This window comes from Pleurodeles waltl, chromosome 8 (genome assembly GCF_031143425.1).
Source record: "Pleurodeles waltl isolate 20211129_DDA chromosome 8, aPleWal1.hap1.20221129, whole genome shotgun sequence".
In the NCBI taxonomy this organism is placed as follows: Eukaryota; Metazoa; Chordata; class Amphibia; order Caudata; family Salamandridae; genus Pleurodeles; species Pleurodeles waltl.
Window position 1 is genome coordinate 226,027,690 of NC_090447.1, and position 24,228 is coordinate 226,051,917.

Sequence of the window (24,228 nt, forward strand, 5' to 3'; positions counted from 1 at the left end):
TAAAATATATATTAACATTTTAAATTTACGTGTATTTTAGTACATATTTACATTTTCAAATTAACAAATTAAATATATAAAAACCTACATGTATTAATACATTATAATATTACAACTTTAAGTTGAAGAGCTCAATATTTCACACACAAATATGTCAAATTATAACTTCTGAAATTAAGCCTAATATTTATATTATGAATTATTCTTAAAAATGTTTTAAAACATTGTTATATTTAAATATAAATAATCACAAATGAAAACGTTTTTATATTTAAAAAAATTGAAATTACATACTTTTTAAAATTTTATATTTAGAGAATACATTTCAAACTTTCTAAAACTAGTCAATGAAATGTATACAAATATACCAATTTCTAAACAATATTACATAACCCTTAAATACATTAACAAAATATATTTCAGAATTTAATAAACAAAAACATTATTAATAATGTCATAACATAATCCTACTTTTAAACAAAGTAATACATATATATATATTTAATATATGAGATGTAATTTAACATACATGCAAATTTATATAAGGAAATCATTAAAATCTCCCCACTTTTTCCCCTAAAAAGCTAACATCCCACTCTTAAAGTGAATTACATATACATTAGGGATAATCATTAATAAAATGTACAAAACAAGTTAAATGTATAAATGTTATTAAAAAATTAAGAAAATATATTACCAATAAAATTAACCTATAACTAAAATAAAATGTATGAACACATATACACTAAACAATAAAACAATATTGTTCACAACAATATTTTCAAATCAATATGTTTTAAAACAATATTATAGACAATACCTAAAGCAATATTTCTACCTCAGATATTTCTGTCAATGATATTCTTGTCATCACGATATTCCTGACATAATATTTTTGTGGGGATTGATGAGGTCACAAAGTCAAGTCTCACCCTTAGGTTAAACTAGACCCAAAACCTAAAGGTATCATGGGAATCAGTCAATCTGCTGGAGAAAAGGTGATATCTCTATCTTGTCTGCTCTCGTCATACAGGGTCGTCCTCTTGGTTTAGCAAAAGCCTCTGGACATGCAGTGATAAAAAGTATGACAAATTACATGGGAATAAACAATATGTTGGAGTGTGCATGTGACTTTTCTCAAGCTACACTACGATTATATAAGTGGTGTTGAAATTGTAAGCAGTTAGAGCCCTGAGTATGAAAAGAGAAATTTGAGAAATATAAAGATCAGGGTTCATCTTTTCCAAAGATACCCAATAACACCTTCAGTAGTCTCTCCCCTGTTGCGTGAGGATGACACTTATGAAATGTTCTATATCTACTCTTTGATGCTAGTACTCAGACAAGCCTAATTCAAGCTGTAGTTAAATATTGCAGTCCAAACACACTAGCCATCAGATTGGGAGAGCCCTTGCAAGTAGGGTAAGTACATTTGCTGCACATTGCACTTGTGCGTTAATGGTAAATTGCTGGTCAGTTAACTACAGGTTGCCTTTGTTTTTGCCTAGGAACGGGATCGGGAGCTTGGATAGTCCAACAACTTAAGAGGTCACTGACAAGAGTGTAGAGGTGTCAGAGGGTGCAGACATCATGGAGCCAAGGAAGGAGCAATCGAGCATCCAACCGCATCTACACGTGAGTTCTCAATAACAGGAAAAGGGTCATACGTGCGTGGCTATTTATATGAGGCCATGCCCAACATGGCTGCCAATCTCATGAGATTTGGGTTTTGTTTTTCACTATGCTCATGAGAGAAATTAGGTTGTTTTGGGCTACACGCTCACTCCCACTGCCCCCTGAGGTATTAGAAAGTTCTGTTGGGTGTTGATAACCTATCACTGTTTCTGGATCTAGGATCCCAAGGGTTCAACGAGATTATGTTATTCTCTAGTGTGATTGAGACCTTCATGTTCCTCCAGGGTCTGCATGTTTTCTGGGCAGTCGTGGCACTTATAACCATGATCCAAGGCGTTGTGTCATGCTGCCTCAGTTCTAATGAGGAGCTGTGAGGGCTGCGTTCTGAGGTTCTGTGTTGAGTTACATTGCACTGCATCAGTTTTGATGAGGAGCTGCAAGGGATGTGATGCTGAGTCCTAAGCCGAGTTGTGTCACCATGTGTTAGTTCTAACAAGTAGCTGTGAGGACTACAATGCAAGGTCCTGCTCCAATTTGTAGGTAAGTTCCTGGGCACCAAGACCTGCCACTAACCTGTGGCCTCTAGTTCCTGTTTTTTCTAGCCTGATCCAGTTGCCATGTTTGACAAAGTGATACTGCCACTGTCTGGAATTTCTCACCCAGACTTTCCTGCTCACTGTTCTTCTGCCAACAGAAGTGCCATACACCAAAGGACCTTCTTAATGTACACTACATCACCACCGCACTAGTAGGTACCTGGGCACCCAGCCTGCCACTTGCCTGTGGCCTCCAGTTTCTGCTTGTTCCAACCTGATCCATGTGCTTCCATTTGAACAATGGGCACTGATGCCAACCTGGTTTTCCTGTCTGGGTTTTCCTACCTGGGTTTTCCTGCTCAACATTGTTTCTGCCAACAGAAGCTCTGCCCACCCCAGGACATACTAAATATAGACTGCAGTGTGACCATGCCGTGGGTGAGCCACTGTCACATCAATGGTGCACCAAAAGCAAGCCAGTCTGTACCCATCTGTTCCTGGACTGCACCCAGCACTATCACCTTGGCCCTCGTACCTCCTGCAGATACGCCAACGTGAGCTTTACACCTCAACTCTGCAACCAACACTGCCACTGCCCTGACCCATGATTGACGGTAGTATCGTTCACCTGCACCCAGTTGCACTTCACATGCCACAGCACATATATCAGCTCATTGACCAGCCATAGCCAGAATACATCAGACGCAGCACCTGAACAAAAACATCAACTTACATGCACCCTACTCAACACATGCTCACTATGAAGATACACCACTGAGATTGAAACATAATCTCTGCCTTCACATCCATCCTCTTACTCACTGAGACCTGGCTCAAGCCAACTTCTGCGCCTGACATCACCACAGCAAAACCTCAAGGATACAAGATAACCCACTGTGACAACATCCATAAGCCTGGTAGAGGGATAACCATCATGCACAAGGAATCCATCCAATGCACCGCCACAAATGACAATATCACCCTAAACATGGAACTTCTTAACTTCATTATCGATGTCACCGCCCCCTTGCCAAAGACTCCAACAACTACATTTCTTCAGCTACCTCAACTTCCACCTTGATGTCCACACTGACATGAAGACTTATAAACTTCTTCACTGCAAGAACAACATTAGACTCACCCAACTCATCCACGACCTCACGCACAATGCAGGCCACATGCTAGACCCCATCCTTACCCCTAGTGACTTCATCAGGTACAGCCACACTACCAAACTCACCCAGACCAACCACTCCATCGTCCACTTCAACATGACCAGCTCATGAACCTCTGCCCCAGTATGCCCAATGCCCACCACCACATGCTGGAGCAAAGTCTCCAAGGACACATGGATCATTGGCCTCAACACCATCCAACTCATCGCCTCCAACTACCTAGACCAGAACAACAGAAACTTCTGCAATTAAATCATCAACTGTGTCAATAGCAGTGCTACCTTCTCCAACAGCACCCACAGATGGTCCAATAAGCAAGATGACTAGTACACTGAGGAACTTCGAACTGATAAACAACTCTGTAAACTAATGGAAAGGCTAAGGAGAACCAGCAAGGACAAAACCAACAAGACTGCCTTCAAGACAGCTATCATCCTCTACCACAGACAGTCGAGAGCATCAAAGAAAAAAGCCTCACACATTGAATCAATCTCAAGTAACAGCAAAGAACACTTCAACATTGTCAAAGAATTCTCCAACCCCTCCGCTACAACAAACAACACTATCCCCTCACAAGAACTCCACAACAAACTTGTAAACTTTTACCACAACGAGATGGCCACCATCTACTACGCCATTGACTTCTTCAAGTAACACAACAACTTCGCTACCACCACAGCAATCCCACTAACCAAATGGAGCCAGCTCGCTCCACAAGACAACACCTCCATCATGAACTCGGTTCACTTACCAGCTCCAACTGACCTATGTTCTCACCATTTCTTCAATTTAAGCAAAGCCTGTAGGAGTCTGGCTCTTTATATAGTGCACACAAATGATGTGCACTGTGCAGAGTTCAAACAACCCAACCTTGGTATTCATAGGTAACAAACAGACCACCTAATGCTCTATTTGTTAGGTAACTTAGTCGAGCAGTTAGGCTAATCTTGGAGATGTGCTAAGCAGTTGTTATACTCACAGTATCAAAAAATGTGGACACACTCTCAAAAGAATAACTCAAGACCAATTTACAAAAAATAGTTGTCATTTTTATAAATTTTTTAGGATTAAGATCATCGAAATCAGTTAAGTACTTCTTAAGTTATGATTTTTCAAAGTTTAGAAAATGTTCTATTTCTACGCATAATTATACACCATAGAAATCAATATGAAATTGCATATAAAATCAGGCAATGCTCTCACAAGTGTTAACTTTTGTTTCCAGGTTGAGGTCATCAAAATGTTCTGTGGACCAGCCGGAGAAGTTCGGGCGGTTCCCAGTTCTAGCAAGAGCAGCGACTGAAAGTCTTGTAGCTGGTGCACCACAGGGAAGGTGACAACTTTGAAATGCACTGTGCAGTGGGACTTAGAGGTATGATCAGTGGGTCCCCTTGGAGGGTGGAGGCTACAAGGGGTTAGTGGCCCCTACAGCATACCTGGTTTCCAATGCAGATGGCTTGAAGGCCAGGTTCAGAGCAAATAGGTCAGCAAGAGTTGTGCATTAAGAAGCTTTTTGGCTTTTGGGGGCGTGGCTTCGGGCGTCAAGATAGCGGTCGCACTCTGAGAGTGCTCTGGACCCCTCCGTCATCCGCCAGAGGAAGCCGACCCTGTTCCCACACTGTAACACGCATCCGACAACTCCTATGTGCTCCCTGCCTACTAGAGACCCTGAGGAGTCAAAGAGCGAGAAGCGGCGGTGCCCGGGTCCCGCTGTGGACCACCCGATCCTGTGATCAAGATGGCGGTGTGGATCGTGGCTCCCTGCCGCGGTCCCTGAAAGTACCGTAGAGTTTTGATTCGGATGCACTGGGAGAGAGCGGTAACAAGGGCGCCGGAGAGGCCCGGTGCTGACACCCTGCTGCGGCGGTGGGTGGGGGGGAGACCCGGCTGCCGCGGGTCTCTCTCCCCTCTGGATTGAGGAGGCCGTCTGGGCCGGTGGCCTGGGCGCAGAGGCGGTGGCCTTGGGCCTGGCGAGTGAATCCCCGGGAGGCGCCAGAGGAAGAACAGGCCCATCGGGGCCAGAGTGGCATAGAATCTTGACAGGCACGGTCGGCCCGTCGCCCAGTGGGAGGAGACCATTGGACCGCTTGGTCTTGGGCGCGGGCCTTACAGGAGAAATGACAGGCCCTCCTTGCTGAGATCTGGAGGTTGTCTGGAGGAGTGGCCCGGGCCCGGACGGCGGCCCTCAACTTTGGGGCCTGCCCTGCAGCGCACCGCTGCCACGGTGGCCTAGCGCTTAAACGCACCAGACGGACCGATCCCCGCCAGAGTGGGGACCGGCGAACAAGACTGTGGCGAGTGCCGGACTTGCAAGGGTGGCACCGGACTCATCGGGGCGCTCACGCTGAGGGGCTCCTGATGGCAGTGTGGACCCATGTGGAGTGCGGGTATCCTCATCAGTGCTGCACCCCCCCACCCTGCCCCTTGTTTTTCTCCTGTCGGCGCGTGGCACCATGAGGGCTCTGCACTAGAGGGCAAGTGAAGAACTGGACTCCGGTCCCACAAGACAATTGGGCGAGGGAGACCGGTGAACTAGATTACTATGGGGGTGGGCCCGCAGGAGCGGCACCGGACCCCTTGGGGTGCCGTCCCCGGGCTTCCTCCCAGAGAAGAGATGGACTGCCTGGAGATCGAGGGTCGCCCCATTGCCGCTGCTAGTCCCCCCTCCTCCCTCCGCGTTCCTTACTAACGAGGAGGGAACCATGATACAGCAGCGCAGGAGCAGAGGGTGAGGCGAGGAGTACCAAACCGAACGTTGTGGGACTGGGGCTAGAGAGGTGGACAGGCGTGTCCTTCCTGTCCCCGAATACCCCTCTGGGAGAGACGACTGCCTACGGAGGTTCCCGAAGGTGAGAGATACCCAGCAGTGCTGGCTTGAGACGCTTAGACGTCGACTGAGCATGGTCAGTTGAAGGTCGTCCAGCTCATGGGGAGACCGCCTGAAGAAAATATACCTGCAGACAGCTACCTAATGTGCAGACACTCGGACTAATCGCCCTGCCCGAGGTGACCGGGCTGGCCCCTGAGGTTGTGCCCCTGGAGATATCCCTCCTGGATTTAAAGCCACCTGAGACCGTGAGGTGACTAGAGCCTAGCCTAAAAAACTCTGCATGACATAAAGAGGTAAAAACAGCATCTTAGAGGAGAGATGGGGAAAGACAGAGCAAATAGCCAGCCACCGGCCTCCCAGCAGAACATTGACCAGTTTACCACCTCGACAACCCCTCAAGGCGATAGAGACGCTACCTCTGGGTGCCCCGCGCCAGACGGGGTGAATGCAATCCTTCAGGCTATTCAATCAGCCATGGAGATTAAGATAGGAGAGGTACAAGAGGATATGGGCCTCATCAGACAAGACCTCAGAAATGCAGTGGGTTGGATCACAGAAGTGGAGAGCCGTGTCTCCCATGCCGAAGACGAATTGGCCGACCTCAGAACCAAAGTGGCCCAATTAGAAACCCGAACCGGCGAGCTGCACCGATGCGCCGAAGACGCAGAAAAACGCTCGAGACGTAATAACCTACGCTTTGTGGGATTCCCGGAGGGAGCAGAAGACAATAAAGCCTCTGAATTCCTCGAGCGCTGAATCAGGTCTTGGATACCAGACCAAACTCTCAGCCTGGTTTGCAGTTGAACGCGCTCACAGAGCTCTAGCTCCTTGACCCCCTTCGGGTTCTCCCAGGAGACTGATGATTGCGCGTTTCCTAAACTAAACTTTAAAGACCGAGATAACCTCCTCAAGGAGGCCAGACATTCGGTTGACCTCCACTGGGAAAACCACAAGATGCAGATATTCCCAGACTACACCCATGAGGTCCAGACCCGGCGCCGGTCTTACGAACACATCAAACAAAAGCTCAGGGCTATGCAACTTTCCATGATGCTCCTGTTCCCTGCCCGGCTAAAAGTCCTTATGGCTGGAAAGACGTACTTTTTTGAATCCCAGAAGAGGCATGGGACTGGTTGACCGAGGAGGGTGTCGGATCTCGGAGAGGCCCCACTGGTCTGGCTGGGGGCTCCCCTGGAGGTGGACCTTCCTCCCAGATGGCGCAGCGGAGGGGCCGAAAGTGCACTAGATCTAAGCGTGGGGGACGGAGGGCCCCCGAGGATCCTACGTGCGAGGGCAAAGACTGTGGTCCTGATCTCAGGTCCGAGGAGATTCCTGTGGGTGTCCTGGAAGACCCAGATCCGACACATGTGGTGGACAGTGACCACCTGAGCCAGTCTCTGACGCTCAGCTGACAAAATCAACATGATCTACTCTGCAGCATCCAGGACTTAATCAACATTGCACAGAGCCGGTGCATACAGACTGGAACGGGTCCTTACTCGAAACCGGCAACCTGCCCGCTACCTATCGTACCCGGCTTAGACTTCCGTCCATAAATTGCAGATGATCCGTCTTAATGGAGGGGTCCACCACTCCACTCCAATGTCAGTCCTTTTGGCTGTATTGTTTAGGTTGGGTAGTTGGGCGACAGATGCTTCCTGGGTTGAAGTATGGGGTGGGGGGAGGTTGGGGGGTGAAATGTTTAAGTTGGGGTTAAACAATAATGCCTTTGTAAATTTCCTTTACTGTCTTGTTTTCTTAGTTTATAGCTCGAAGCAGTTGTCCCTGTGCCCACTAACATACATTTGGTGCCTTGACACACCTCACACGTGGCCCTCACTGACACAGGTACTCTCATGGAACGTGAACGGCCTCCTAGATAAGATTAAGAGGTCGGCTGTATATAGTACTCTTCACTCAGTGGTCTTACTACAAGAGACACACCTCCTTGGGACCAGGTGCCCCATGCTTGCGAGGGGAGGGTATGATAAGGTTTACTGCTCAGGCTTCTCTAGAGGCTCCAGGGGGGTGGCTATCCTACTTCATCGTTCACCTCCCATGGTGATTACAGCCACGCAGACCGACCCACAGGGTAGATATGTTGCAGTGTCCGGGTCGCTACACTGGCTGCCACTCAATCTCATATGTGCATACGCCCCTCCAACCGGGTTCAATGCTTTCCTAACTTCCCTTCGTCAGGCAGGGGCTGGACTCCCCCAAGGTACTACACTAATAGGAGGTAACTTCAATGCCGTCCTAGATCCTGGATTAGATGTGTCGGGTGACATCACCGCCAGCCGATCCAGCTGAGCAACGACCCTGAACAGCTGGGTCGAAAGCCTTGGCCTGTGCGAGGTCTGGAGAACCTGGCACCCCAGAACAAGACAGTACACACACACCTCAGCAGCCCATTAGACGCATGCTAGAATTGATCTCATGTTCGCACCCGCGCTAGACATTGCCAATGTCACCTGGGCCGAGATCCTACCGCCTGGAGTCTCCGACCATGCACCAGTACAAATCCGCTTAGGCGGCACGGATCCCACCCATCGTCCAATGTGGCGTTTGAACGCATGGTATCTGCAAGACGAAGAAAACAAAATAGCAGTTAGAAACCATCTTACACAATACTTTGAAGAAAATCTGGGATCGGTGCAGTCCCCGGGTACAGTCTGGGCCGCATGTAAAGTTACCCTTAGAGGGCACGCCAAACATCTCCTTCGTGTGCGTGAACGTGCACGAAACTCACAGGTAACGGAGCTGAAGGCCCGCGCACTACGCCTTGAGCGCTGGCCTCTCCTTCGGCCCCCTGCATGCGGCAACTTATTAAGGTGCGTGAGGAGATTAAACATTTGGTGTTGGAGTCCACGAAACACATTAGGAGGGCGTCAGCAGCGCGAGTATATTGCTGGGGGGACAAAAATGGGAAACTCTTACATTGGCTAGCCACACAGCCTATGGCTAACAGGGTCATCTCAGAGATCGTAGACTATGCGAGGTCTCTTTCCAAGACACCTAGAGAGATCGCGCAAAGTTTGGCTTCCTGTTAGGCATGACTGTATGAGGAGCGCCCGACCACTGGCAGAGAGGGAGTCCCCCCTCCTCAACGACATTACCCTCCCCAAAATTCCTCAGGGAGTAAAAGATAGCTTAGAAGAGGCCATACGTTTGGTAGAAGTTGCTGGTGCGATAGCCACCCTAGTATCAGGTAAGACCCCAGGCCCCAGCAGAACTGCTTCCCAGCAGAACTGTACAGTAGAAGCAGCGACATCCTAGGTCCTCACCTACTCAACATGTATGACGAAGCAGAAAGCAACGGTCAGTTCCACTCTGGAATCGACCAAGCCACAATTGTGGTAATCCTCAAGACTCAACCTCCGTCACAGCACTGTTCGGATTACCCGCCCAGTTCCCTCCTGAACATCGAAATTAAAATACTGTCCTCAATTCTTGCCTCCAGGCTGAGAACAGCGCTCCCGTCATTGATTCACACGATCAATGTGGGTTCATGCCCTCCCGAAGTACTAGACATTGTATCAGACGGCTGCATTTGGCTCTGGCGCACCTTGGAGTCTTGACCCGATCCCCTATGGCCCTACTCCTACTTGATTTCGAAAAAGCCTCCGACACCGTGGACTGGTCCTACCTTGATCGTGTCCTGTGGGGTAATGGAATTGGTCCCAAATTCCAAAGCCTAGTGGGGCTACTATACTCTCACCTAACGGCTAGAGTACAGGTGAATAGAGTGGTCTCCGACCCGTTTCCCATCAGCCGAGGCACTCGTCAGGGATGCTTTGTCCCCGCTGCTCTTTGCACTGATAATAGAGCCCTTGGCGAAACTGCTGCGTGAGGACCCTCTGATTGAGGGATGGTCTTGGCCCCTCAGGACCGGAGGACCGGGTGGCGCTTTACGCTGATGACGTTCTCCTATACATCGCTAACCCGGCCACCAGTGGCCCACGTATCTTACAGATTCTGAACCTCTTCTCGGAGGCCTCAGGCCTAATTCTAAACCCCCACAAATCTTTACTGGTTCCTCTACACTTCACGAGGGACTGTATTGACTGGCGGCATAACATCCCCATCCATCGAAATAGTTTCAAATACCTGGGATTCCATGTCACCCTATTCCAGAACTAGCATGGGAACTTAACGTCACACCACTTACTACAAGAATCAAAGATGATCTTCAGCGTTGGCAATCCCTACCTCTCAATCTTCTTGGGAGAATAGCACTCTATAAAATGATGGTCCTTCCTAGGCTCCTTATTTACTACAGAACTTCCCATACCCAATCCCCAAGAAATGGTTCAAAGAAATAGACTCAGTGGCACGCCAGATCCTGTGGAGCGGTACCCACCCTAGACTAGCACTTACAACTTGTCAACGAGACGTCTATGACGGAGGGTTGGGAATGTCTAATATTTGCTACTATCACCTTGCAATGCACTTGCTTGTAATTAACGATTGGGTGGGAGGCGACTGGACAGACCCCGCATACCGACTTGAGCTCCGCACACTGGGCTACCCTGGGGTCTTTGATGCTCTTTATGGTTGCCCGATTCCCCAGACTATCCCAGACGTGACTAAAGTAATCTTGTTGGGGTGGCGCGCAGACCAGTAGGTGTCGGGCTGGTGGAGTCGCATTACCCTACAGATTCCGCTATAGCATGGAAAATTGCTCGCTGAGGTTGCGGGGCTGGAAGGGTTCCAGAGATGAGACAACATAGGGATCTCCACATTGGGAGACGTCTGGGGGATCGCATATGAGGTCCTTCGAGGAGCTCCAGGGACTTTTCTCACTACACAGGACACAGTTCCACAAATACCTCCAGCTTCGCCATGCTTTGCTAGTGCACACACGAGCGGGTGAACACATTCCTGAGTACAGCCCCTTGGAAGCGAAGGTACTAATGGGAAATCTAGGCAGAGGAGGAGTTCCCCAGATCTACCGCTCACTGATAAACAATACCTCATGTTCCCTTGAGGGACGTCGCCGCAGGTGGGAGGAATGGGTGGGGCCAATGGAGGAAGAGGAATGGAGAGAGGCATTGATGGCACCTCGGACTCTAACAATGGCTACCCGATTCCATCTCCTTCAAGTTCTCTATCTACACACAGCATACCTTATACCTGCAAAAGTGCACACAGCAGTCCTCCGACCCACAGCTGACTGTCCCCAATGTTCTAACCCAAATGCTAACTTCTTTCGTATGGTATGGGCATGCCCAGTTATAGGGACTTACTGGAAAGCAGTCATGAAAGAGATCTCCAGGGCCCTGCAGGAGGATGTAGAGGTGGCCCCACTCCCACCTCTGCTAGGGATCATGGGGGATGTGGGATTGAGGAGGGCGGACCGGAGTTTTGTGGGAGTGGCATGTCTGGTGGCAAAGAGAGACATTATGGTGGACTGGAATGCTGGAGCAGCACCGACTCTGAGTAAATAGAGATGGGGAGTGGACTGGTGTGCACAGTGCGAGAGGCTGGTGTACGAGGCCAGGGGGTGCCCAAATCAATATGACAAAGTATGGGGAAGTGGGAGGCCATGACATACGATTAGCTCGAAACAAAGCCCTGCAATTGGAGGAGTGGCGCCTGTACCAAAGGAGAGGGTGGGAGGATTCCCTCTCCTTCTTTTTCTTCTACTGCCTAGATCCATCCTTAAGAGACTGAGACCAGGTTATTGACTACCATCTTGACACACAGATTTTGCACATTGAGTTCTGTCCGGAACCAGGGTTGATTGTGTTCGAGCACCAGTTGTTTTCATATCATTTGTATATGTGGTATCATTATTTTATCATCTATTACAAAACAATAAAAATCTAATTATTAAAAAAAAGAAGCCTTTTGGCCAGGTGCAGGTCACATGGAGGGTGGTTTTCAGGTCAGCAGGGCCACTCTGGGTTTTTTTTCTTGGGTGTAGTGAAATCCCTCAACAGGTGCTTGCTCTTGGTCTTCGGAGAGTGGGTAGTGGACTTTTCTTCTGAGTGTCCAATGTTAAGGGTCCAATAAACCTGGCTATTGCGTGGTTCAGCCAATGGAGGTCACAGTGCAAAGAAACTTTGCATATTTGCAGGGTTTGTCCTCCAGGTCTATTGGGTGAAATTTGGTCTGGCTGCTTTGTCTGGTTTGTTGGTCAGAGGCCGGTCAGTGAAGTGGACTTCTCTGGATCATGACTGCTAGTTGCAGGAAGTGATGCCTTTACTCTGGAAGGAGGTTCTTGGCAATTTTTTAGAGGGTTGGAGGTCCTCAGGGGTTTCTTAGAGTCTGTCCAATGTCCAGTCGGCCCTTCAGTGGCGCTTGTCAAGTCCTTGGTGCAGCAAGCAGGGTTTGCCACCTTTTTCTTCTTGGAGCAGGACTTTTGTTTTAGATCCTTGGGTGTTCTTTGTCCCTGGTCTTCTTGTGTCTTCCAAATCTGATCTGCAGGAGTAGGGATGCCCATTAAATGCTGCATTTAGTGGGCGTTTAGGGGAGTACCTTGTAGTGGCCTATGGGTCACTTACCTTACTATGTGAGCACTTCCCACAGGAAGAAGTCACATCCCTAACCCTGATTGACTATTTTACTGCCATTCAAGATGGGGGAAAATGAAATGGAGTGGTCACTTTGCCTGCCACACCTGAGGGGTGTTGCAGACTGAGGGTGATCAATTCCTCTGTCCTTTGTTAGTTTTCCTGCAGTTTCTCTCACCAAAAGTGGAGTCTGGGACAGGGGTGGCCATCTGCTGCTAGCAGCAAATGGCTAGAGCTGTGCTTCAAAGCCAGGATGGCCTTTGAAGTTTCCTGACAGAGCAGGAACATTCCTGGGGGAGGAGGTGTGACACCTCCACCCAGGAAGGGCTTTGTCTTCTGGTCACAGAAAGCAGAGAATCTCACCCCAGGGATCCAGAATCATGACTGGTGGTGGTGGGCTGGTTTGAACTAGCCAGAAACCATGCAAGGGTGGAGTAGGTTTTGCAAGGGCACCTTTAAGGTACCCCCTGGGTACATTTTATGATAAATCCAACACTGATACCAGTAAGGATTCATTATTCTGATCTATTTGATACCAAACAACCCAGGGTTCATTGCATCCATCAAATAGGTGGGAAACTCGTAATGACAAGTGTCCAGCACATGTGCTTGCTATCGCTCCCCTGTACATTTTCCATGCCTTAAGGTTTTGTAAAGACGCAGTAGGATCAAATTTTGAAGCCCATCATTTTCCAGGCAAAAAGTAGGAGGCTAACTATGCAAAAAGAGGTCTCTCTCACAATGCCGGAATCAGCCACATAATCACTACTGTCCACAGCCACCTTCCCTGAAGCCTGCAAACATGCATAAGTCAATGCCCTACTAAAGAAGCCATTGACAGACCCAAGCAAACTCAACAACTACCAACAAATTTCCCTGCTCCGAACACAATATTTGAAAAAGCTAACAGCCAGCAACTCTTTTCACATCTGGAACAAAACCTCCAACTCAACTCTTTCCAATTCACATTCCAAAGCAACCACAGCACGGAGACAGCCCACATTGTGGATACTGATGACATCTGAGCCCTACTCCACTGCAGAGAGAAAATGGCTCTGATCCTCTTAGACCTCTCTGTTGCCTTCCATATGGTCTCCCACCACACACGTATCACAATGACACACAACATATGCATCCAAGAGCTGCTCTCATATTGATTGCCTCTTTACTCACCAGAAGAATGCAAAATGTCTGCCTTCCCAGCTTCACCTCTAAGCCAAAGGAAATACTCTGTGGAGTACACTAACGGCCATATTTATACTTTTAGACGCAAAACTGCGCCGGCGCAGTTTTGCATCAAAACTATTACCGCTGGCTAACGCCATTTTGGTGCGCCGTGCGGGTGTCAAATTTATACTTTGACGCACGGCGGCGCAAACCACAGATGGGAGTCATTATTTTTTATGCACACCGCAGCGTCAAGTCGTAAAGCAAAATGATGTTAGCGTGGCGGAAATGACTGTGGGTCCGGATATGCGCCGTTCTTTGACGCAATAGCATCAAAAACCCACGCAAACACTGCCATTTCACCAGAGGAGAGCCAAAATGGATCCCAGATGCCACTACAGACCCCATGAAGATGACAACAGACCAGGAACCAGCCAGGAGGACCCACAAAAGAACCAGGACACTTATAAGAAGAAAAGAAAGTGTTGCTTCAGTGCAGATGAGCGGGAAGTTCTGGTTAAAGAGGTGCCGGAACACCAGCACCAAGGGGCATATTTATACTCCGCTTGCGCTGAATGTGCGTCAAAAATATTGACGCACATTCGGCGCAAACCCTGCCCCATATTTATACTTTGACGCCAACGCCACGGACGTCAAAATCCCACCATGTGCGTCATTTTTTGGAAGGGGGAACCTGCCTTGCGTTAATTATATGCAAGGTAGGCGTTCCCTTCCAAAAAATTACTTTTAGGCCTGTTACTTTTGACGCACAGGAGGGGGCGGGCCTTAAAAAACGGCACCCAGCCTGATGGGCCCAGTTTTTTAACGCCTGGGTCAGGTTAAGGGACCTGTGTGCCCTCCCATGCCTCCAGGGACACCCCCTGCCACCCTTGCCCACCCCAGGAGGACACCCAAGAATGGAGGGACCCATCCCAGGGAAGGAAAGGTAAGTTCTGGTAAGTATATTTTTTGATTTTTTTTAAGTGGCATAGGGGGGCCTGATTTGGGCCCCCATACATGCCACTATGCCCAATGACCATGCCCAGGGAACATAAGTCCTGGGCATGGTCATTGGGCAAGGGGGCATGACTTAGCTATAGCTCGTGGGAAGCCTCAGTCAAACGTTTACCTTCGGACTTAGTCATTTTCTTGAAGAATTTCTTCAGCAGGACCAAGTCACCAGTCCAATCCAACCTCCTGGAACTCTTCCTCGGATTTGCGTCACAGGAGCCCTCAGTGGAGATATTTACCTTTGGACTTAGTAGTTTTTTCAAGATGAAACTCCTTCGGCTGGTGCAAACCTGAATCTTGATCCAACGTCCTTGGAGCCTTCTTCGGATACACTGTGTGGGAGGTTCCGGTCAACTTTCTACGTTTGGACTTAGTCACATTTTCAGAGATTTTCTTCACCTGGATGAACCTGCAAGTCAGGCCGGGTCGCAGTTGAGGCAAGCCGGCTAGATTTGTCGTGGCGGGTCGGTCCCTTTTAGGAGCTTTTCTCCAAAAGTTCTCCAAACTTCTCTAAACTTCTGGATCTTCTTCCAGATGTTCAGTTAAGGTTCTTCTGAGGTCTACACCTCACCTCAAGGTTCCAGAAGCTCTGAGATGCTCCTTGTGGGTGCGGACTACAACTCCCAGAAAGCACCTGGTACAAACTCCTTTTTGGCCACTGGACAGTGGTCAGCTGGTCAATTTCTTCAGGAGATGGTGCAGGGGACTCTGGTTTGCAAGTTTTCACCGGTAGCAAACAAGGAGTCCCTTCTTGAACCAGTGGAAGCCAGGTAAAGTCCTTCTTGTGGAGAAGCCCAAATGTGCAGCTGGTGCAGTCCTCCAGAGTACAGCGTCCAGGTGCAGGCCATGGGACCAGCAGGGCAGTCCTTCTTCTGTAGTTCTTCCTGGTAGGGATCTGGTAGGGAACTGAGGTGTGGGTGCAGGTCTGCCAGTGTTATCCTTGCTCCTGGGTGAAAAACAGGGGGACCTGGTTTTCCAATCAGGTGCAGGGTCCTTCTCCCTGTGATTAACACTTCCTCAGAAGTGTGGCAAAAATTAATCCCAGGGAGCAACATTCCTCAAAAATCCACCATGGTTGAAACTGATATTTGGAGGTTACACCTGGCTGAGCCGACCCACCGGTGTGGCTAAAAACCTTAAACAAACACTTCTCCTGCCCTCTCCTAATCTAATCAGGGGGAACATAATTGTCTCGATTTGCAGGATGTGAGGGAGGTGCTGGGTTGCTCCACATGTCCTTCCCTACCTTTGAAGACGAGTTTGGCAGCACTCCCCCTTCCTGCTTTACCACCTGCTGAGGGAAGATCTCCTCCCCCAGGCACATATCTTTGTATTGAGCCAGGCCACTTCACACCTCTACAATGCAGCCTGGCCAGGCTGCCAGAGGCTAGCCAATCAGAGCAAAGCAGCAAAACATTGCAGGGCTGAAGTTGACAACTTTTCAGGCAAAGTTGAAAACTCTTTACCTAGAAAGTTATATTAAATCTAACAACTTGAAGTTGTGGGATTTATTATAACAATTAGTTTGATACCAAATCTGAGTTATCTTTTACTTAAGTGGACTTTTAAAATTAAAATGAAATCTCCCCATTCTAGCCTATGGAGGCCATTCACTGCAATGAGGGAAAAACTAATTTGGATATTTTACCTTACCAGGGCTTATAAAACTATTTTTATAAGGTTCCTGCTGATAGTTACATGGCACCCAGCCCTAGGGGCACATAGGGCACACCTTAGGGGTGAAATATATGTAAACATAAGGTAGTTTAAGACTTTGGAACTACTTTTAATTCCAAAGTCGAATTTGCATGTAACTTTAATTTAAAAGCAACCAGCTTGGCAGGCTTGCCTTTAAAATGACAATGTGCACCTCAGCAGTGCACCTATGGAGGCACCACCTATGCTGGGGTCCCTAAACCTACGTGCCCTATCATATATGAGGAACTTATAGATAGGTTGACTTAGCCAATTATAAGTAGCCTAATTTGCATTCTCATTTAATACTGAGCACAGGCCCTGGGACTGGTTAGCAGTACCCAGGACACCATCAGAGTAAGGAAAACACCAGCAAAAAGTGACAAACTGGGGCAAAAAGTCAGGAGGCATCTGCAATCAGCCCTGTTTTCCCACAGTTACAAAAACCGGTAATCGTTTACTGTGACAGAGAAAAAAGTAATTACTTGAGAGACTGTACACTTTTTTCTTTGTGGAGATTATGGGCCAGATGTACGAAGCCGTTTGCATGTCGCAAACTGCAAAAATCGCAGTTTGCGGCATGCAAACGGCCGAAAGCGATGCTCATTCCCAAATTGCGAGTCGGTACCGACTCGCAATTTGGGAATGCGACTCGCAAATAGGAAGGGGTGTTCCCTTCCTATTTGCGACTGCATCGCAATTCAGAGTTGCTTTGTGACCGCGAATGCGGTCGCAAACCAACTCGCAGTTACCACCAGTGTCACAGTGGTGGTAACTCATTCACAAAAGGGAAGGGGTCCCCATGGGACCCCTTCCCCTTTGTGAATGCCGAAAAAAATATTTTTTCAGAGCAGGCAGTGGTCCCATGGAAACCAAATGGTTTCGGTTTAGTTTTCATTTTGCAGCTTGTTTTCCTTTAAGGAAAACGGGCTGCAAAATAAAAAAAAAACTGCTTTATTTACAAAGCAGTCACAGACATGTAGGTCTGCTGACTACAGCAGGCCACCATCCCTGTGAGTGCAGGGACTCGCTATGGGGTCACAAACTGCGACCCACCTCATGAATAATATTAGAGGCAGGTCTTTGCGACCCCATAGCGAGTCGCAGAAGGTGTCTGAGACACCTTTCTGCATCCAATTTTGAGAGTTGCAAATTGCGGGTCGGTCAGACTCGCAATTTGAAAGTCACAAATTTGGAGTTTCCTACATCTGGCCCTAAGTTCTTTTTTTTCATTTGTGTCATCTAATGATGCATATGTATAATGGCTTTCTTTTCTTGTTAGAGAGGACTGCTATTGTGTCATTCACATTATTCTCCCACACACTACAGCAATTGGTCAGTTCACTTCAGCTATTGAGTCCCTTCTGTGTGAGTGACAACATTCTGCTAAAGCACAATGAAGTAACAAACAAAAAAGTGTCCTTTAGGGTGTGAGCCCGTTCAGGGAATAAAAAGCATGCAATATAAAGAGTAACTAAATCGACGATGTACAACACTTTAACATTTTAAAGTTAACATGCTGAAATGTTAATGTAATGCATGTCAATGATTTAGGGCCAGATGTATCATGAAATGGCATTGCGAATCGCAAATAGTGACTTTTGAGAAATCGCTATTTCCGAGTCGCAATAGGCCATGTATCATAATTGCGAATCGGAATTCGAGATTTCTTAAAATTCGCTATTTGTGGTTTGCGAGGCCAAAATACCGAATCACAATTTGCATTTTCGCAATTTGCGATTTGGTAATTGAAAATCGCAAATTGCGAGAACGCACACCTGGAGGAGCTTGATGACATCACAAGCAGGAAGTGAGTCATCCCAGGCAGTTTGCAGGTGCCACACCCAAACCAGCACTCAGAGAGAGTCAGCCAAGCCACAATGAGCAAGTCTCTGAAAAGGGCAGCACAGCAGAACTACCATGGACACCTCTGCCCAGGGAAAGGAGAAGGGAGAAAGGAAGCGCAAGCTGAAGTTTAGTGAGCAAGAGCTGGAGGTGCTCACAGAGGAGGTGGTCAGGAGCCATAACCGGTTGTTCGGCAAAAGCTTACTCCAGGTGCCTGAGAGTGAAAAACGCAGACTCTGGGCAGATATCCAGACAAAAATCTGCGCTGTTGGAGTGGCGCAGCCATCTGTTGAAGAAATCAAGAAGAGGTGGTACGACCTGCGGTCCTGTGCCAAGGAGAGGGTGGCAAGAGAACTGCAGGAGGCCAGGAGCACAGGAGGCAAACCACCCACAGAGACACCCTCCACCTCGATAAAAGACCTAGTGGAGTCCACACTCCTCCCAGAAGCAGTCAGTGGGGTCACTGACATTGACACATCCGGCACACCAAGTACAAGTAAAGGTAAGTGCAATATTGAAATGTTACCCCATATGTGTATGCACAAAAGCCCCTTAGGATTTAGCAAGTTATTCAAAACATTGTGAGAAGTAGTCCATTCCACATCTTAGAAGCAGCACAACAATGCCTTATGGGAGTGGTAGTCCACAACCCAGAGCTGAAAGTAGCACATACAATGTAATAGGCAGAGCGACACACAGAAGAACACAACACCCACAACATAGTGATGAGAAGTAACTGTACCTTTATTACCATTGTGTGACCTTTATTGTAACATACATAACTGACATGCTGTATATTGTCGTTGCAGGTGGCCCAGGCCCAGCAGCTACAGCATGTGTCATTGCAGGGGAGACAGACACCCATCCTGCTTCAGACTCCAATAACAATGAGTCACAGAACATTGCGCCACTCCGACGCAGGCCTAGGGCACTGCCACTTCCAGAACTGAGTCAGGACCAAGATGAGCAGCAGGAAGAATCACAAACACCATCCCCAACTGGCAGATGCACTCGGATGCAGGAGCCCCGTTCACAGCAGAGCACAGCACCCCGCAGGATGCATACATTTGCAGGCGCACAGGCTTTTGAGGCAGGTGAGGGAACATCTTTATTTGGTGGCCTGGAATCGGCTATGTTAAAGCAGCAGCGCCTGCAAAATAAACAAATCACAACATTACAAAGGAAGATGCAGCAACACAATGCAAACATGGGGGGCCTGCATCGCCAGCTGGAGTGTCTCAATGCCAACATCGAAGAGCTGCAAGAAGGACAGGTCCAAGCATCGCAGGATACGAGGGAGCTGACGACTCCTGTGAGGGAACTGTGTCAGGAGCTGCACCACAACAGGGTAAGCCACCGCAGGCAAGAGCGAAGCTTCATGGGCATGTTTGGAGGTTTCTGTCGCTCCGTGACTAGGCTGGCAAATTCTACAGTCCTAATATCACATTGTGCTGTGGCCGCACAGGTTGAGGCAGCACACAGCAGCAGGGATGTGGCCCAAGGACTGGTACAGATCACAAATGTGATTGACAATATATTGGGTAACCGGTCAGCCACACCTAGTGAACTTGGACTGGGGGACACTGAGGACACATCAAGCCTCAGCAGCCTAGCTTTGCTCACAATGGACACCAGATGTCGCAGTGCCAGGCACAGACTGTCAAAGAGGCAGACACTCGAGGTGCCAGTGAGGCAACTGCACACTCGAGTGGCGTGCGTGGCCGAAAGAAGTGAGTGTAGTGGCTACAGGGGACTGTATATATTTCTGGCATGGGACACTATGAAGGAATAGTGCTTTACTGTTAACTGCTTTTGTTGTTTGTCACAATTATTTCTGTTGGTACTCGTGGAACTTACATTACCTGACATTAAGGTAATAAATTTACTCACTACAGGTACATTTGTCAGTGGATTTGCGTTGTTCATACTTACATCTGAAATGGTTGTGTGTGATGTCAGCACGCCTTTGCCTGCCCTCTGCTGCACTGGTCGTGTCTGCTGGCTGAAGGGGTGGTATGGGATCATCATCTTCATCTGATTCCGAATCAGATATTTCCACAGGTATGCCCCTGGTGGTAGCTATATTGTGCACGATTGCACAAGTAGCCATATTCTACATGTTGTCTCTGGGCTGTACTGCAGTGCCCCTCCACTTTTGTGGATGCACCGGAAGCAACTCTTCAGCAGGTCAAAGGTGCGCTCCACCACATTGCCGGTCGCCCTGTGTGCTGCATTGTATCTCCGTTCAGCAGGTGTAGTTGGATTTAGGTAGGGCGTCATCATGTAGGTGCGCACTGCATAGGGACTGTCTCCTGGAAGGAACAGAGGGTAGAAAGAGTAAGTGAGCCATCTGATGTCACACTGCCATCAATGCACCAGTGTACAGTGGGACAATACCTAGTAGATATCCTTCACCAAACTCCCCAGCTAGCAGTCTTGTGTGAATGCCGCTGTGGCGAAAGATGTATGAATCATGGGTGCTCTCTGGGTACCTAGCCACGAGATCAGTTATGATATAGGAGGCATTGCATATCACCTGTATATTCATGGAATGTTGGTATTTACGATTGCGGTACACATACTCTGTGGCTGATGGTGGACAGATTGCAACATGTGTCCCATCTAGGAAATGGGGGAACTGTGCTATCTGGTAGAAATCTATTTTTTTCTGCTGTATTTCCTGTTGGGCGTGGGGGAATCTGATGTACTGGTGTATTCTGCTCAGCATGGCGTTGATAAATGCATTGAAAAATCTAGAGAGGGTACTCTGTGAGACCCCTCCAGCTGCTGCTATGACCCCTTGATAGCTCACTGAGGCAAGTAGGTGGAGGGAGCATAATACCTGCACATGGGTGGGGATGCTATGAGTCCTATGTGTTGTGCGCTGCAGTATGGGTTGTAGCTCAGCTATCAGGTCAAGTATCATGGCAGAGCTTAACCTGTACCTCTCAAATATTTCCTCCTCTGTCTGGTCAAAGAGTGTGATGCGCACTCTGAAAATGCGCTCCTGTCTCCTCCTCCCTCTCCTCAAACTGCCAAGATCCTCATCCTCCTTGCCATGACGTAGAGTGCAGCCATTGTGGAAAAGAGTCTGAGGCACTCTGGGCCTCTTTATATAGGTTGCACCTCGTTACCACCTGCTTTCACTTAGTTGTATTTTGCAAGTGCAAAATGCCATTCTGCGAAAAATCGCAATTTGCGATTTTTTGATGCATCGAATTGCGACTTGGTATTGCGAGTCGCATTTTGCGCCTCACAATTTCCTACTCGGAATACCGAATTGCTAAATGTGACTGACAAAACCAGGTTGCAACGCAAAAAAACGCAATGTTTGTGATTTCTTATTTTTGGTCTGCGAATGCCTTTCACGCATCGCAGACCACGTTTTTTCATTCGCAAATGGCCAAATTTTGCGATTCGCACCGTTAGCGAATGCAAAAACTTTTGACACATCTGGCCCTTAGTTACTTTTCATATCGCTTAAATATATAACTCAAAAATAAAATGTTAACTTACTCGCTAGAAGTGCATCCTCTAGTCCTCTGTATTCTTCTAAAGTCCATCCGATTGTGGGGTTCAAGAGTCAAGTCCCCTAGCTAATCCAGACACTTCTCTTGTGATGTTAGTAATGTTACCAGCATGAGAGAAGTGCCAAGCTTAGTTGGAGTGGGCTGTCCCTGTGCTTCTTTTGACATTGAGGGCCTGTGTCTGCTCTGAACCTGGCTGTCTAACACAGCTCTGGTGGAATGGTTTAAAGTGCGCATGTCGGGATGACGTTAGCAAAACAGCCGGCCAAGCCAACATACACACTTCAAACTGGAGTAGCCACCACCCCTCCCCGCTGTCAATCAGCAGTACGGATCCCACACTTAGGGGCATATTTATACGTGGTTTGCGCGGAATTAGTGTCATTTTTATTTCCGCTAATTCAGCTCAAACCTAACTCCATATTTATTCTTTGGCGCTAGACACATCTAGCGCCCAAATTATGGCATTTATGTCATTTTCTGGACGTGGAAACCTACCTTGCATCAATGAGATGCAAGGTAGGCATTCCCGTGCAGAAAACGATGATATGTCTATAGTGCCATATTTATCCCCCCCTGCTAAAATCTAGCACAGGGGAATGGGGGTCTTAAACAATAGGGCTAAGCTTGCTTAGTGCCCCTATTTAATGCCTGAGTCATTGCAGGCGTTAGGGAACCTGTGGGCCTTTTTCCATGGCCAGAGACATGGAAAGAGCCCACAGGTGCCCTTCCCTGGCCTCAGGGACACCTTCACGCACCCCACCCACACCAGGAAGACACCCCATCCCAGGTAAGAAGAGGTAGGTATGGGTAACTATTTCTTTTTATTTTACGAAGTGCCAAAGTGGGGCCTAACTTGGGCCCCCTTACATGGCACTGGGCCAAATGGCCATGCCCAGGGGACATAAATCCCCTGGGCATGGCCAGGGGGGCATGGCTCCTGTCTTAACTAAGACAGTAGTCATGTTCATGGGGTTCTAACATCAGAAAATGATGTTATTCTGGGCAGAGGCATTTGTTTTGCCTCCGCCTGTACTAGCGTCATTCTCTGATGCTAAATCCCCTGTTCCCTTTACACCTCCTCTACCCTGCTAGAATCCTTTTCTCTGACAATAGCCGGGCATTACCACCGGCTAGTGTCATACCATAAGTATGGCGCCTGGCCGGCATCTTGGTATATCGCTAGCTGTGGTAAACGTATGACGCTGAACTGAGTTAGTGCAGTTCAGCATCAAAAAGTTTAAATATGGGCCTCAGTTTGTGCTGGCCCAAGTAAAAAAAAAATTGGTTTTAAAAAACATTTTATTTATTATGTCTGCAACACTCACATTGTGTGATGTCATGCTCCCCCACTTTAATGGAGAAGCCTCTGTTGAATTTGCTGACAATTTTCTACATAGTTACAAACCTTGATCCTTCTTTAACCGTTGGACTCAAACCATACTAAAAGTAACAATGCGTTGTTCGGCTTACTGCACGGTTGTACTGATCCATTTTTAAAATGTTTTAATTTTTATTTTTAGACGTTTACCCATACTAGAACGAGTCCCCTCTTCAATACAGTGCTTTGAGTTTTTTCTAATGTTTAACCCACATGCTTTTTTTCTGTTTTTCTGGTTTCATCAGTTGAGAATATTCATCTGCTGCGGTTGTGGACTCGCAGCATGTGATTCAAATACTGAACATACACTCTTTATCATGTAGTGCCAGCAAAGTTAACACCAGTATTTTGAAACGGTACCCACTGTCAAATTGACAGCCAAAAAAAGATCCTGCAGGTTGCAGCATGTGTTATTGTACCTATGTGACTGCATCAAAACCAGTGATTAGTCTCACTGCTGTGTCCAATAATAGGTGCAACATTCAGGTTGCTATGAAGAAAGCCTTAGGTAAAATCGACTGCAGTACAGAGATGAATAAAGAAAATGCCTCGTTGGCAAGCGCAGGTGGACTTGTGCTTGTTTGTTTACTATTTATTGTCTTGCTGGAAAAGGAGTGAATCATTAACAAGCTGTTTCGAAGAATATAACTGTTTTTTGTGCTCGTTGTTCACAATGAGAGGAAAAGAAAGAATTAGACATGAAGACTTAGGATTGAGGGGCAGAGCAAAATACATGTGATGCCACAGAGAGACTTGAACAACGAACCCACATCATCCACACAAAAGCAACATTTGAAATTAAATGTTAGTGACCTACGAAACATGAGCCTATGTGGTTCTCACACATCATATAAATACAAACTGCCAAATCAGAAGTGTTACATAAAAGAGTTGACCTCACACCGCTCAGA